The sequence below is a fragment of the Heliangelus exortis genome, chromosome 1 (genome assembly GCF_036169615.1).
Source record: "Heliangelus exortis chromosome 1, bHelExo1.hap1, whole genome shotgun sequence".
NCBI lineage: Eukaryota > Metazoa > Chordata > Aves > Apodiformes > Trochilidae > Heliangelus > Heliangelus exortis.
Window position 1 is genome coordinate 116,820,410 of NC_092422.1, and position 15,101 is coordinate 116,835,510.

Consider the following 15,101-nt stretch of genomic DNA (forward strand, 5'->3'; position numbering starts at 1 on the left):
AAGAGCCTCTGAGGGAGACCAGTGATGTGGAGGGTCACTGCCCTTCAGGGTGAGGTTGAGCAAGGTCTAGGGCAACAGAAGGCAACCTGGGTAAGAAAACACATCCTTAAAAATAAGAGTATCTTAAGAACAGAGATTTGTGGGATATGGGGGCTTTGGAGCTTTTTAAAACTACTCTATCAGATTACTTCAAGAGCAGAATCACAGAATGGTTTAGTGACCTTCAAAGATCATCTAGCCCAACACCCCCCATGCCATAGACAGAGACATCTTTTACTAGATCAGGTTGCCCAAAACCCCGTCCAAGCTGATCTTGAACACAGTTTCCCTGGGCAACCTGTTCCAGTCTCTCGCCACCCTTATATCACAAAAAGTTTCTTCCTTATGTCTAACCAAAAATCTACCCTCTTTCAGTTTTAAAACATTATCCCTTGTCTTGTTACTACAGGCCTTAATATATAGTCTTTCTCTGTCTTACAAGCCCAACTGTTTCAGCTTCACGGGAGAGGTGCTCCAGCCCTGTGGCCTTCAAATGGACTCACTCCAACAGCTCCAGCTCCATCCTGTGTTGGGGGCTCCAGAGATGGATGCAACCCTCCAGGTGGGGTCTCTTGGGTGTGGAGTAGAGTAGGAGAACCACCTCCCTTGCCCTGCTGGCCATGCTTCTTTTGATGCAGCCCAGGATGCAGTTGGTTTTCTGCTCTGTGAGTGCACATTGCCATCTCGTGTGCAATTTTTCATCCACCAGCATCCCCACGTTCTTCTCCACAGGGCTACTCTCAACCCTTCATCACCCAGGATGAATGACTTCTCATTTTATGTGCCTGTCATTCCAAAAACATTAGGCTGCCACTCAAGCAATTTCAGAGGAAAATTTAGCTCCTAGAAAGAGGAAGGGAAAGGCTGAGGGCATTAACACCTCCTTGCACTCCTGTTCACCTGAACATCACAGAAGGAAAAGGGAAGCCAGGGAAAGTGATGCTGGCTGTGAGTGGAATTTCCCATAATTTGATTTTTAAAAGAACAGACATGAGAAAACACCATGAAAGCAGTTTCTGATAGCCCACACATCCCGTGGACTCAGTCATAGTATCAGGTGAAGTAAAGCACTTGCCCAGCCCACTGGCTCAGCTTGCTTTGCTCTCCTCCTCTCGCCACCCTCAGTCTCTCCAGTATTACATTTGAGAGTTGGTTGGGTCAGACAGTGGCCAGCATTTGGCTATGGTTGAGCCCTGGCATGAATGTGTCCATGATCCAACAAACCTGAAGCTGAAAGGGAACAAGAGACGAGACAATATGAAAAATATTATCACCTTTTAACATAAAAAGGAAGCACCGATTGTTAAAAAAAAATATTCAGATAAAAGCAATTTGTAGTCGTCTCAATGGATGATCTTCAGGTCTAGAAAACCTGTTTCTTTAGATGCTTCAAGACCCAAGATTACTTATGTACCAACACTGATGCATAAATATCCTACAAAAAAGACGCAGTTGATGACATCTGAATGCACATAATGACTGCCTCAAAGTTACTCTGTTACTTCTTGCTGTCAAAACCTTTTTCTATTTTTTTGAAAAAGCAGAGAATAAAATCCTTAAAGAGTTGAAAGAAATGATGCAGCATGCATGGACCCAGAGCAGACAGAATAAACATTTCACCCCAACCAGCTCCTTTTGATCTAGTACTGAGGAGGAGACTTCTTCCCAAAGAACAAGGCAACGTCACAACTCAGTGATTGGAAAAGAGGAAAACTGAGTATGTCAAATCGCAGACAACAGAGCAATTGCATTCAGAAATATTCCCTTTTTCCTAAGTCTTGCAACCCGGTCTGATCATATCAGCCTTGACAGAGAAACAGCACATGGACACCTCTGCAAGGGAAGAGCAGAGCACATCTGGAGAAATACAACTGCTGTAAGACCCTCTTGGGAAGGTGGCTTCATGGCCAGCTGTGATCTGCATCTTTGATGCATGCCAGAGTGAAGGAGGAAGACCTTGGCACATCCATGGCAGGTCTGTGCTGCTGCTGCTGCCACCACTGCTGATGGAAGACACGGGTCTGCTGGTGGGGACCAGCCCTAGGTAGGACAGGACACCAAGCTGCACACTCAAACTGCAGCTGGATAACTGTTCCAGCAAGATGAATGACATAAGGTGAGGTTTTGCAAATCAGTAAATGATGGTGCTTCTGATACAGGCTCCTGCTTTTCCCCTTTGCTCTTCTTGTCCAACAAGATCCCTTCTTGTTTGACCTGAGAAACCTGCATTATTGCCAACCCCAAGGCGATCAAAAAAAAATTACAAGCTAGACTTATTGCAATGCCCCTTTCCCCTCACCCCACAATGGAGCTATTAAAAAAACGTAAGTTAAAACACACGGCTTATCTGAAGCTTATTTTTAATTTGTATTTAAAACTTCACCATCTAAGTTTTCACTTTCCCCTGCAAGCACAAAAGAAAATAGAGAGATAATCAAGAAACTCTGCTCATCAGTTGGTCTTACAACCTGGGTTACAAAGCCTCAATCCCTGGGAAGACTGGGGAGCTTCAAAGCTGTCACTCTACTTCTCAGGGACTGTGACGCACTCTTATTCCATCCTACTTCTTTCCCTGGGATTTCCAGAGCAACCTCCAGGCCTTTAGGATACCTTTATCCCAGATAGAGCTTGCTCACCACACAGCCACGATGGGTCACCTCACAGGGTCTAAACAGGGTCATCATCCCACCCAGGCAGTGTCCCCAGCTATGCTCCCGGTCTGTGAGCCACAGCCAGGGGATGAGTGACAACCTCCAGAAGCTGCAGGACTGTGCTGTACGCAAAGGCAGGAAGAGATGCAGGACATGGGACTTCTGCCTCTCAGTGCACAGGGAGCTCAGGACTCTGAAACCTGAAATTTCATGTTGACTGAAGTTAGGTGCAATTCTGAATCCTCCTCGGGTAGCATCCAGGATCATGAAGGCAAGTTTCTGAATGCCAATCTTACAGATTACCCCAGCACTGTGTGTCTGTCCACTGTATGCTCAGGAGAATGGCACCAGGCTGGCATGTATAGGTCTATGTCTAGTCTTTTTAATGTTTTAAATACTCACCTAACTCTTTTCAGATGTGTGGTTTATGTTTTGAATGTAAAGAAACCTCCATGCAAAAAAAAAAAAAAAAAAAGTCATGACTTTTTTAAACGACCACACAGTCCTGCAAGTAGCTGACTCACCAGTCTCCCACTAAGGAGCTGATAAGGCTTTTAAACCTTTAACTTTAATTGCCATACAATAACAGGCATTCAAGAAACAGAGACAGACTAGATTGGAGATGCTCAAAGGAAGGAAAACTGGGAGGAAATGCCAAGAGCCCAGGAGGAACGTGCTGCAGATGACACCAACGCAACCAGAGCTGATGGGGAAATGAGCTGAATCCCTGGAGCTGCCACTGAGCCACTCTGTGTGACCCAAAGACCAGAGTACTCTCGTGTGCCTGGTGGAAGCATTGACCAAACAGTGCATGGACAAAATGAGTGCAAAACTCCAGTTTTCTGCCCCCCCAAAGCAGCTGTGAGCCCTGGGGTTGGGACCCCATCACCCACCACAGCACAGAGCCACAGAGGGAAACTGCCAGAAACCCCACAGAAAGCTCCTTCCCAACAAATTTAAGTGGTACCATTGGTGGGAAGGAGCAGTGGGATGTCTGGTGCAAGATAGCAGCATCACCACTTGGGACTAAGGTGGGCTCAACTCCCCCACCAGAAACAGAACAGGGGACATGGCCCAGGCACAGTTCTGAAAAGATGCAGTGCTTCTCCTCAGCCCTTCCCCATGCCTGAGCCTCTGTCTCTCCTGGCCAGAGGTTGCAGTGATGAAAAAATGACACCAAGCAGAGTGCTTTCATCACTTTGGGCAAAATCTTGGAGTTTCATTATTCCACAATGACTTCATCAAACATTTAATTTATTATTGGGAGACCACATACATAGGTGTGGTTCTGCCTCCACAGGGCAACTTTCCCGTTTGTCCCCAAGCCCCTGGCCAGGAGGGACCCCATCCTAAATGCATGTTAAGGACAACCACAGAGTGCAGTGGCAGGGGCTGCTCCTCCAAACACATTTGGCCATTCCCATACGGAACCACACCTTCATTGGAAACTGGGGCCAAGACAGTGTGGCCATCATTCCCTGTGCCCACTGAAACACAACTACTGCCCACCAGACTGACTGGCATCTGCTTTGCATTTTGCCCTCATTGCATCCTAGGAAGCTGCTGTGGGGTGAGCAGCCTGCAAGTGATCACTCCTGTATCCCTGTCCTGCAGAGGCTGGCATCTTGTCACAGGACAAGGATGCTGCAGGACACCCTTTTATGGCTGTGGGATGCCTGCACTTGGGATGCCTGCCTGGGACACTGTCTCAAGGCACTGTTAGTGTCCCAGCACAGCATCCACAGGTGTCAGTGCTTAGATCCTGGGGTTCCTGCCAATCTGTGTTGCCTATACAGCCCTCTCCTGCTTCACTCTGGCCATGGACAGAACTTTCTTAAAAAAATTTCCTTTTCCCAGGCCATTCCTATCAAATGCCACTGCTTTCCACTTTGTCCATCTGCCCCAATATGCTGCTCTGAGGCATGTTTCAGCCCTGAGGACTGCTAGCAGCTCCATCATCCCTCTTACCCTCAGCTTCCTCTGCCTTCAAGGTGTTTGCACCAGCCTGACGAACTGCAATGGGCTAAAGAGCTTTATGGGAAGGTGTAGCATGCATTTTTTCCCCCTCTCTTTACTGTGCCATCTTTAGAGAGCCTCTTATCTCTAGAGGTTAAAAAGCCCAACGATTTAGTATTTTGATATACAAGACAGATCTACCTTGTGGTTGAGGTGTGTAAGACTTAATTAAAAAGCAGAGGCCCAACCCCCCCTGCTGAAGCCGTGAGCTGCTGAGCCGTCAGGCGCACAGGAGGAAGAGGCCACAGAGGGGTATTTTCATAAAGTTACATTTCATATGGAGCCTGTGCCCTCAAAGAGCTCTCCCTTTCAAAAGCTGGCAGAAACCTACAGCTGCTCCTTCATGCAACCAGACACCAGCCCATGGCAGCACCAGCACACCTGTGTTTTCACAAGCAGGGATAAGGGTGCCCAGGCTGCAAAGCCAGACAGCTGCTAACCCTAACAAAGTCGGCACCTTTTGTTGGGGTTTTTTTTTCTTTTAAATTAGGCAGGATTACTGAAATCAAGTGACACAATGTGTCCCCAAATGAGGAGGCAGAAGCGTTGCTGCTGTTTCTTTCACCTTGCTCCTGCTGACCAACCAGCAGGGAATATTTCCCCTTAGGAGACAGATTTACTTCAAGGCTCTGAAAGCCAGAGATGTCCACGGCTCACCTAATTCACCTCCAGCTACTGCAGGCTGCCAAACTGCACCCAGTGGTGCCCTGCTCAGGTTTCTCCCTTTGCTGGGCAAAGCTAATGCCCCCATCAATGGATAGGGACACATCGAGGTTTCCATTAGGTCAGCTGGCCAGGCCGCCCTGCAGATGGTGGAGGGGCTCACTCAGAGGAACAGCTCCAGAGTTGGGGCACAGCCGAATCTGGGTGGGAAGTGCTACTTGTAAACGGTGCGAGCAGAGGGGTCTGCAACAAGAGAGGCATCTGCAACAGGAGAGGCGTATGCTCTGCCCCAGCCCCAGGCGGGTGAGGCGATGCTGCAGATCCATCAAGGATGCATAGGAAACGGCAGCTGCAACTTAACACTTGACAGCTCCTGGTTACCAGAGATCCGGTTTCCTTCGCCTCCTCCCTACCCCTCTCAAGCTGCAGAGCACCTGTAGGGCAGCGGAAAATCCAGATCTGGGTGAGAGCTCCATGAGCCGCCCTCCTCAGGACGTGCCCGAGCCCTGGGGTGCTGCAAGTTGCTCAACTCCAGCGGCTGAAGAGAAGCAAAGGCCCCGGGTTCGGGAGTGCTTCCCAGGGGCTCTCACCCCTAGCAGGCCGGGGATAGGACCGTGGGCCCCGCGGGCACACGGGTCCCTTTCCCCCAAGGGGGCAGGTTGCACCCTGAGGTTGGTTGCAACCTTTCTTTCCCATCAAATTAAACTCCGCAACGCGAGCACTTGCCCAGGTAGCAGCAGTTTCTTTGGAACAAGTTAACCAGCGCTGCTGAAAATTCCCATCTTTGCGTCCTGCAAGACGGCTTTTTTCCATCACAGAGTGCCGGCACGCTCCTGCTCCCACACCCTCCTTCTAAGGCGCAGCGTGCAGAGCTTGGGACGAGCTACAAAACCCCGGCACACAAGAGCTCAGGGGGTCCCCTCGGGGTCTCGCCGAGCCAGCTATGGGCAAACGAGGAACGCTCCATCCCCAAAACGCCACCCCAAACTTGTCCTGCCCGCCACCACCGACCCCCTGCGCGGAGTGGGGGTGCTCGGGGTGCTGCCACGCTCTCCATCCAGCCCCACGGCCTGGCTGCTGGGGGGGTCCCGCAGGGCTGCGCCCACGGTACCCCCTTAACTCGGGGGAAGGGGACAAAGGCGGGGGGGTAGAAGCTGGACAAAACGCTCCAAAGCCGAGAGCAGCGGGACAGAAAAATAAATCGGGAGGTAACCAGCACCCCTCGTTTCGGCATCCCTCGTCTCAGCCACCTCCGCTCTGCCAGCGGCACGGAGGGGCAGCCCCCTCCACTGCTGCCGGCCCCCTTCTCCCCAAACCCCACCCCCAACCTCCCCCCCGAAGCCCCAGACCCACCTGGGGGGACGGCACCCGGGAGCGGGGTGCGAAAACCTGCGGGGTGCGAAAACCTGCGAGCGGCTGGGCTGCGGCTTCACCGTCCGGGCCGGGGCCGGGGCCGGGGCGGGGAGGGGAGCGGAGCAGCCCCCCGCCGCCCGGGGACGCGGAGGGAGCCCCGGCTCGGCTCGGCTTGGCCCGGCCCGACGGGGGCGGGCAGCTGGGAGGGGCTGGGGCGGCCGCGCTCCTCCCGCCTGGCCCCGCGGGGCTCTGGGTTCGTCTGACCCGGGACAAATCTTTTCAGCAGGGGAGAAAAATACGAGGGTCGGGGCTGGACAGTGGTTCACGCCAGCCGCTTTCTTCCCCCGGGGGTTTCATCACGCCTGCTTCATACTGCAGCAGCACTGACACCCTCTCCCAAAAACACCCCCTCCCCGCCGTGCACAGCCCACCGCCCCTCCGGCCCCGTCTGACCTGACCCTGACGCCGCATCCCGTTATCCCCACGGCCGGTCCCGCTGTCCCGTGGTTGTGCCCATCTCCTGTCCCTGCCCCACTGCTGCAGGTGGGGACGCGGCCGGCGCGGTAATAAGCCGACTCGCTCGGGCGCTGCCGGCAGCTGAGGCAGCACAAAAATCCCTCTTTTGTGGCAAAACCGGCCGGAGGAGGTGAGTAAACACGAGGGCGGCCAGCCTTGCTCTCTGTGACCTGCTTGTGCAGCCCTATGGCTAGTGGTAGCCAACGTGACTACTGCAACAGGTATGTCTGCGTGTGTCATGTGGACAGACCCACCATCTCTCTCAGCATCCTCATCCCACCCGTTTCCCTATCCTGCCTCCCACAGCCCTAATGCCCTCATTAACTTCTTCCTCTCTCCCTGCATGACATCCACTCAGTTTTACCGGATTTTCTTCCCCAGCTCTGAAAGCCAAAAGCTCTCCTCCTCTCCTGCCAAACACCAAACTTTCTCTCTCAGCCCGCAACAAAGTGCCAGGTGCTACTGGAAAGGATTGTTGGCAGAAAGGCGTATGGTCATGCTGGTTTTCTCTCTGTAGACACTTCTGTTTACCTCATTATCTGCCAGGCCTCAGAATGAACAGTGCTAATTTTCCACTCCTGCTCACTCCCAAACCCACTGAGCCACGGACCAGATGCAGCCTTGGTTTGACCAGGAGCATAGAGCCTTGCACAACCCCATTAGGCACACGGTGCCAAACACACAGACCCGCAAGTTCCACAGCCTGGTAAAAGCATCCAGTGTGTGGCCACAGGTCCTGCCAGCAGCTCACACCCCCTTTTGCTAGATCTGACTGGCATCCCAGATGAGAAAGCGGGGGTGCTGCAGTAGGACCACTCTGCTCCCTCTTCCAATGAAAAGAGAGAGATGTGCCCTCATCCAGGCAGCCAACACACCACCCATTGGAAAGCATTTTCCAGCCTGGGCACTGACAGGCAAGAAAGGCAGATGTGTCAGGGGTCAGTCCTGGACCTGCTGATGGGGCTGAGGGTCACGTCTGGAGTAAGTAAAGGAACTAGGAGCCTTCTTAATGCCATGTCAAAAAGAGAATGAAAAAGCCCCTTGGAAAGCCTAGAGAGACTGAGGTCCAGCCCTGGTGGGCAGGGTTCTGAAAACTGGAGGCATGGATTATTCCTGTATTTTGGCATTGGAGGTGGCACTTTGATTTGCAGAACTCTTGCAGTTTACAGTGACTGTGATGAAGGTCTCCCATATCTCAATATCTCAGGAAATCTGATCTCTTTTAGACTGGATTTACTAATCTGGTCTCTGCCTCTTTAAAACCAGGATCATAAATCAAAACGTCTCACAGCAGGGAGGAAGGAGAGGAGAGGAGAGTGGGAACCTGACTGCTCACACAGAAGCAAGAGCTGGGTGCCTTATTTCTGGTTCCTCCCAATGCTAACAGAAAGTGCTCATATTGCCCTATAGACTCATGCTTCTTATTAATTGCCCTGTAAACCATGATAGTAAGAAATTGCTGCTTTGTGTGTGTTTCTGTTTTGGTCCTAAGTTTAGATTAACCAAAAAAAAAAAAAAAAAAAAAAAAAATCAAAGCTCTGGGGTTACTGATATTTCCACAGCCACTGCCACAAATGTGTGCACTTGCATTGCCTCTCATTCCTCACCCAGCAGAAGCACCTCATCTTGGTCAGATCTTCAGAGGGCTTGAGTGTCCCTCTGGTTGTCACTTGACATTTTTGGAAGGCACACAGCTGCAGCCAGGATCTTAGGGACTCCAGCAAAATGCCAGGGAGCTTTGCATCCACAGGTATTTATTGAGGAAGGCTTTGTGCTGCTGGACAAGCAGGAGCAGGGATCCAGAGAGGCAAAGGTGAGGGCAGAAAGTCCACAGCTTTTAGAGTGAGTTGCCTTATAATCTCTGCAGGGATTTATAATCTCTTGTAATCTCTGCAGGCTCCTTGCATCTCAAGGGATCAAGCTGTGCCTACAGAGCATGTAAGTAAGCCCATGTTTGGAACAGGTTGCTACACACCAGGGTGTAACTGGACCCCAGCAGCAGCATTGGCTTAGGCCAAGGCTGGGTCCTAGGAAGGGAAAGCAGAAGCTGGACTTAGCTGAAATGGCCACAGGTGACAGGATGTATTTTTCTCCAGCTCTTTTCCATATCTTGGCTTGGGCTCAACCTCTGCTCTTTTCAAACATCGTGTTGAAATACTTACCAGAGCTACCCAGGGGGGTTCAGTGTCTATCACTATACTGCCCCAGAGGTCAAATAAACCACCTGTTCACAGCTCTTCATTGCTCCTCCTGCTCTTCATCCCCAACACCTCATTCATCCTTCCTCCCTGCAGGGAGCAATTTATACTTTATGTCTGCTGGACCCTTCCTAGAAGTTGTGGCTGCCCAAGACACAGCACCTCCTTTTGGAGGTATAGCTCATGTTATTTGCACCAAGATGCATACAACAACCATTTACTTCAAGTTTGTTGTCAAAAAATGTGGGCCTTGAGATGATTTCTGTGGAATGAGACCCCATGCTTGGTAGCACTAACATCTCTCTTCTAGAGTCTGGCAAGTAGCAGGGTTTCAGATCATTTAAGACATATGCATTATCCTCAAGAGTTCACATTCAACCAGGATGAGCAACAACAGAACTGGCCTCTATTTTAACTTTGGCTTTTGGTCAGCTGCTAAATGCTGAAGCAACTATGAATTTTTAGTCAAATTTCACTAAATTTTTTTCATCTTTCTTCAGGACAAACTGCAATTTGTATTTTATCCAGTTTGGGGGGAGAAGCAGCCTCTTTGAAAATTCAAATTTCTATATGAATACCTACAACTGTCCTGACTTTGCTTATATTTACTGCAGTGATACAACTAACTGCTGGTAGCTCAGCAACAAATTCATCTTTACCATTCATCAGGACCATGACATCTGAAAAGAAGACAGCATGTGCTGGATCCTCCTCTGGGAAATAATCATCCAGCACACTTAGAAACTCTCATGAGACTTGGCTGTGGCCTGCAGGCAGTCTCCACAGATGTGTCCTAGAATTAAATTCTCTATGCAAATGCAGTTTTCTTTTCACACATTGCAAATAAGCCTGCAGAGAGACATCCATCTTGGGCCTTGTTTGATGAGAAACTCAGTTATACACACAGGCGTGCACAGAGTACTTCCTCTTGGGCTTTACTAATTAGCAGCTTGATCTGCATACAGTCTGCTTGGAGTTACCTCTCATTCTAAAACAGGTAATGTTGCAATTAGCATAAAGCACCACCCTTATCTCTTTCCCTTGCTATCTCCTTTCTCAGCATGTGGTAGCTGACAGTTATAACATCTCTGTTGAAGGAAGCGTTTGGCCGCACTTAGGCAATAACAGTTTAATCCAATTTGTTCTTATAACTGAGACTTACTCCACTTTTTCTTCTTGGTGACAAAGTTGTTTATTCTGGAACTCGACTAAGTGATTATTTTCTTCATTTCACACATACACACTTGGTGCCTGGTCCCTTGCTTTTAAATTGTTGAAGCTTGAAAATTCTCAATGCAGGATATGTTAAAAATGTCCTGCCTCTTCCAACCCATTTCCAGGCCATGAGACTGGGGATTGGGCTTCAGACAGGTCACCCCATAGCACCAATCTGTCCCCACAGCCCAGGGCTGAGTGTCCCACACCATGCAGCCACTCAGCAAACCCCAGCCACTGGTCAGCCCTCCAGGAGCTTCTGTCCTCACCTCCAGCTCACAGGAACAGGACCCCTAAGGTGACCACTTGGAATTTCTCCTCCTTTCCTGAGGTTCCTGAAATCTTGAATAATCTCTCATTATTCCCACACCATCCTGTTGGCTTTGTGATCCTTCCTAAACTGTCTCTTCTTAACTCCTCTTCATTCTCCTTAATGAAAGCTGCCCATTTTAATTGCTTGCCTTGTTAGGGCAACTGAGGACATGTGCAAGCCACTCTTGCAAATGGAGCCAAAGAGCTGCACTTGGGGATGTTCTCCACTGCTTGCTTCATTCCTCCCAATATATGCTGTAAGATTGTCCATTCAGATGGTCAAACCCCTGACAAGAGAAGTTAGGTGCAGTTGAAGGTGGAAGTAGGGACCTTGTCACACTCCCTTTTTTTTCTATGGTTCTGTGAACTGCATCAGAATGACTTTGTAACTAGCTCCTGCACATAAAATTATTAGGCCAGCTGGTGCTGCTCCATCCAGGACAAGGAACAAATAAGAGTTCTTCCTACATTTGAAATAATTCCTCAGAAAAACCATACAATCTTTGTATGGTTTATGTGGACCCCACTGTTGCTTGGTAGACAAGCCAAGATCTTAGGAGTGACTCAGGTGAGAACAGGAATGGAAAAAGTCTGGGGAACCAAAGGAATCTGAGGAAAGAGTTTGAGAATATGGTTGAAGAAAAGTGACTGCTAATGGCATGAGACCCACATTCCCTTGTAAGCAAAAAACATAGCACTTTGAACTCATCTTAAGTCAGGAACATCAGCTCCAACGTGGTTTCCAGCTCGCTCAGAACTGAAGCTTACTCCCACCTGTGAAAACTGGTTTGCTAGCAACACCCTACTCACTCTGCCTGTCTCTTATGTAAAATAAGGCTAATCCAAGATCCACCTGACAGGGGGTCAGAAAGTCACAGGAGGCTCGGGCCTGAGATGTGACCTCCTTTCAGCCACCATTTGGCCAATTTCCTGTGAGAAATCAGCGGGTGGTGGCTGCCAGTGCCAAGGCAGCTGCACTTTAACTCTCCCTTGATCCTTAGTCCACCACCCAATAAGCAGAATGATGGGGTGTTAAAACTCTCTGTGAAGACTTTCTGCACCCTGATGACAGCCACACTGGATGGGGATCAGCCTGCCTGCAGAGAGAGGACAGGGGGACTGGATCTGCCATGGCAGCAGGGAAGCTGCATGGAGAAAATCCTCCTTGGATGTGGGAGAGAGATTGCCAGCCTTTCATAATCATAGAATCATAGACTGCCTAGCATTAAAAGACACCTTAAAGATCATCTAGTTACAATCTCCCTGCCATGGCAGGGACACCTCCCACCAGACCAGGTTGCTCCAAGCCCCATCCAGCCTGGCCTTGAACACTTCCAGGGATGGGGCAGCCACAGATTCCCTGGGCAACCTGTGCCAGTGTCTCACCACCCTCAAATTAAAGAATTTCTTCCTGATGCCTAACCTAAATCTCCCCTCTTCAAGTTTTAAGTCATTTCCCCTTGTCCTCTCAAGGTGGTTTCCAAATGCTTTCTAATAATTCCTAATTTTGGGGGACGGAATAAAGAGGAAAACACTAGATTATTAGTTAGGTACTGTGTCAAGGAAAAGGGAGACAGGGCAGAGTTTCTGAGAAAGCAGCAGACTGACCTTACACAGTAAGGTGTAACCTCTGTGTTAGTGAATCAGGGGAGGCTGTCACCAAGATATCTGGTGGAGGGAGGCACCAAGAACCTCCCTCCTTGGCTCTGACAAAAAAGGATGTTGACAATGATTTGGTCCCAGGACTCTGAGACAAATCATTGCCTCATCTTTGTTAAGCTCCTCTCCAACCAAATACAACCATCCCCCTTTTTAGTGATACAGAAGGGAATGAGTTTTATTCAGTACGTGTCTTTGTCCAGCATTTTCTCTTCAACAACAATTTTTAAACCACCTAGTAAACTGCAGAAAATTTAACAGGGAGCTGCGAGTGTCAAAGCTATTAAGTTTCTATAAGATCTAGTGGCTGGATGGAGAGAGAGAAACCTGGTGAATTGTTCCCTCTTCCACTCGTGTGAGAAGGAACATGTGCACAGCTTTAACTAGACATCAGAGAGTCCCTCTCACATAATCACATCTTATGGAAAACCAAAGATTCTGCTGGTTGCAGAGATGGAACCCTGGACTGAGATGCCCACAGAATGACATTTTCTTTACCATTATATGGTATACATGGGTGTAAAAAAACCAAAGAACCAAACAGTTTTCTGTCCTTTGTTTTTTTCTACTTGTATTTTCCATTGGAAACTTGGTTTTCATTGGTCCCCATTTCTGGAGAGTGAATGACTCATGTCCTCCAAGCTTCTTTAATGGTGCTTCAGTGAAATGCCTGGGTGCCACCCTGCAGAAGAGACTTCAGAGGACTGAGCTCCTGAGAGACCAGCTGAGGTTTGCCCAAGCCCAAGTGCATGCTGACACAGGATACTAGGAGTTCAGCTAATTTTAGGTAAGGTCAGATGTTGTCAATAAGCCTCCCTGATCTTTCCTTTCATAACAAGTCTCAGTGTAGGATTTTTATTAAAGGTTTAGCATGACCTGGAACCCAGGGGAAGCATTCAGCCTCTTTGATGCTAATCTGAACCACCAAACCTTTTAAGGTTCACTTGGTGCTGCCAGCAACACCCAAGCCCAGCAGTGATTAGTGGTCTCCTGGGAGGTATCCCAGCCTCTTAAGGATTTGACAGTGAAACAATAAAGTAAATCTGCAGTAGAGCTGAGTTTCAGCTGTGCCCATCTGCTAAATCACAGCTGCTAAATGATAGGTTCCTTCAGTTGTGGAAGTTTGTGACTACTCATGAGGTCACAGAACTATCTCACCTCAGTTATTCACCATGTCCTTTATTCTACCTGGCAGAGTGAAGACATTTTTCTTTCTAACAGTAGAGAATAAAACCAACAACAAACCCCTTCCTATTAACACAGATCCAATGCTCATGCAGTGCACAGCAGAAGCATCCCTTGTTTCTGGCTCTAGCTGTCACAGCTGAAGCATTTTTCCTTGTAAGAGTTGGAAAGACATGCCACCACCTGCCTTGTAAGGTGGTTTCATGTCACAGCAGAGAGCTGGGATGCACCTCTCTGGCTGCTAAGCCCTTTGCTGACAGGCAAGGACCACACATCCCTGCTTCCCATTCCTCGTAGTCAAGTCATCCCTGCTTGTCTGTGGCAGCGCTTGGAGACAAAGACTTCAGTCTGAGTGTGAGAACCATGTGGAGCACACGTGGAGTGTTGGTGGGAGTTGTTATCACTCAGTGTTTTTTCCTGAGGCTGGTGGGAGCATGTTGGATGAGGAGCTCCCCACATCCATCTTGAATGGGCCACCCTGGAACAGAGACCATCCGCATGGGGACAAGTATAGAGTGCTGGGGGTCAGTGGTGGAAAAAGGTGTTTCTGGCTTCACCAGGAGGAAGAAGAGAAGGCAAGAAGAAGTAAGGACAGAAGGAAGAAAGGCCACGAGAGCTGTAAAAAAGCACATCCATGGGGTTGGGGATCCTGGGCAGAGGGGACATATGTGCAGGCTGCCAGAGAAGGGAGGGACAGCAGCATGAGGAATGGAAGTGAAGAGGAGTATGACGAGTCATGGAAAAACCCTTATGCAAAAGAGAGAGCAACAAGACAAGAAAGAGGTGCTGTGTGGAGGCAAACAGGAGAAAATACAGACCAGTAGGGCTGAAAAGCTGAATCACTCAGCTATATCAATGCAAACCCTTGACTTTCAGAAGGACAGTGCTGATGACTTCAGAGATAAAGGCAGAGTGATGGAACATGGTCAGGAAGTGGAAGCCACTACCAGCTATGTTTTGATACCTGTAACATCAGAATTAAATAAGTAAACTTGATTTCAAGGAAGGAAATGGGGCAGGTGATAAGGTAAACAGAGAAGTAATCTCTTTAAAGGAACTGCCACATGCCCCTGGCAGCAAATGTTTCTAAGAAACCTGCCAAGCCAGGAGAAGACCAGCATGTCCAAAGGGCAGTGAGTAGCATGGAGAGGGAAAGACAGCTGAAGGGAGGGTTGCTGTGGAGTTCCTTCACACCCAGAATATTCATTTTTGGCATCAACCTGAGGTGTTGGACAATGAACATACATGGTGGGGAGAACAAGCACATCCTGCAGCAAGAATTGGTCGGGCTTTA

At 49.2% G+C, this 15,101-nt stretch overlaps 1 protein-coding gene across 2 annotated transcripts in view; it reads right to left on the reverse strand.

Moving 5' to 3' along the window:
* GPR156 (G protein-coupled receptor 156) overlaps positions 1-15,101 on the reverse strand; it is a 38,176-nt gene that overhangs the window by 18,089 nt on the left and 4,986 nt on the right. Inside the window, exon 1 of one of the 2 annotated variants that reach the window (XM_071760490.1) lies at positions 6,723-6,805. The exons of the other annotated variant lie outside the window; for it this stretch is intronic. The gene's annotated coding sequence lies outside the window, so the exon portion shown is untranslated. Of the gene's footprint in view, positions 1-6,722; positions 6,806-15,101 lie in introns of those variants that run through there. 2 annotated transcript variants of the gene reach the window in all.